This window comes from Notothenia coriiceps, unplaced genomic scaffold (genome assembly GCF_000735185.1).
Source record: "Notothenia coriiceps isolate Sejong01 unplaced genomic scaffold, NC01 NC01_scaffold00002072, whole genome shotgun sequence".
NCBI lineage: Eukaryota > Metazoa > Chordata > Actinopteri > Perciformes > Nototheniidae > Notothenia > Notothenia coriiceps.
In genome coordinates this window covers 214,708-216,664 of record NW_011334773.1, presented here as the reverse complement: position 1 = coordinate 216,664, position 1,957 = coordinate 214,708, and positions in this window count along the sequence as shown.

Here is a 1,957-nt window from a genome sequence, read left to right as displayed (position 1 = left end):
TCTCGTCCTAGAGAATCGTATCTCAACTACGACAGTTTATACAATTTATACCTCATAAAACGGGAACGTAACGACTGTTGGTGAAAAGCATTAACTCACTCACACACTCACACAACCCCCAAGACGTTTGGGGGAGAAAATTGTGAGTAAGATTAAGCGAGAACAGGAGGGTGGGCATATACACGACAGTTGTTGAAAGTATAGATAGTAACGGTAAGGTCGAATAGAGTGAAAAGACCCAGGACACGTGAAGAGGATAAAGAAAGAAGCGGAAGGAGGCCGACGATTCATCGATTTTCTTTATATACGTTTGTTTGGCCGACCGGGACATTTCCTTTCCGTTCGTTAATACAATAAAATGACATAGTTGTTGGCAATAGACAGTTTAATTTTGTCAACGTTTTTTTTTTCTTCGAATTAAATCAGAAATCAATTACCCCTTACTAAATAAAGGTTCTTTACAAACAATCTCGTGTAGTTACTAGGAACGACCTTTTGGAATGTCTAGGACAGTTTTGTATTATCCACTATTGGTTCCTAATCATTTCCTGTCAGAATCGTGCCGGAACCGTCTCCATACTTGGCATTATTTTCACAAAATATAAAATTCTCTAACCCAATGTAAATTAAAATTTTTACAATGTAGAAACACGGTACTGACTCAGTTTTTCTTCGGTAATTTACTTCATGAGTGCGTTGAAGAATTGGAATTTAGTGTTGTACTCTTCACTTCACGAACTATGGTTATTATCCATCCTCATACCTTCGGTTGGGCTTGTCTTAGGTAAGTTCATGTCTTGTTATATTACTCCGACCCAATTCCTGTCTCGTTTCCTTTCAGCCAACCCTTTCTTATTTAACCTTCTTTTTTGCACTTACCACTTCCTGCTCATTCCTGTTGTTGTCGACTTGTGTCGTACGTTCACCGAACTATCCGTTACCGACTATACGGTTAATAGGTGCTAGAATTTAGTAAGGTTGTTGTAAACTTCATACTGGTACAACGGTGAATGTCTATTTCGTTATTACTTTTTGGGACTAGAAGTACTTGTCATATGTTAGATACTAGTCATATTATCGGATTGTGTATGTAAATTTTGTTCAGGAAAAACCCTTTTCTTTCGTCTGTGTACATAAGGTCTTCACAGGGTTTTTGTGGTTTCGTTTCCTCTATTACTGACTTTCGATTAACACGGATTTATTTTTTGACATATTATCCTACATACTACATGGCGGACCGAAAATAAAGGGTTCATCCTGGATGAGTTAGAAGTTCGTTCATGTAAAACAACTTGACCAAATCAAGACCATAATGAAAATAATAGTTATAATGTGGGTGCTCAGAGTTCATCGGATAATCGTCACGACAGTACAGGATAAGAGCGTTTAATACAATCAATAAAAACAGAAACAGATACTAAAAGGGGAAATTATAACTATCATTGAAGGAGATGATCCAAGTCTTATGAGACGAGGTGAAGGTATCAAGTAGTGGTGGTTTATCTGGTGTGGATTACAAAGGTGGACAGGTAATGGACCAACATAATAACTGGAGCAGAGGGATTATGTGTACTGTGTTGTAGCAAGAATATGTAGGTTGGTTCGAGTATAGATGTGTTCGTCTCGAAACTCGTGCGAACAAATTCATAAAAAACAACAATAGAGGACCACAAAAAAGGAGAAATTCTCACTAAAACAAAAAACATGGTGATGTCACTGAACAAAACTTATTTTGGAAAAAAACAATTTTAAGACACTCAACACGTAAACTCAAGTATGGGCAAATTAGTCAAGCATTGTCACCGCTAGGACGACACCCCCGGGATTCGGGTTGTAAGTGACCCCCCGGGAAGCTTGGTCGAATTTGTGTAGTAGGTGCGGGGGGGGGCTTGTATTCTTTTCTTTCGTTGTGTGTGTTGTCGCGATTTGTGTATACTTCCCCCAAAGGGCTGACAGC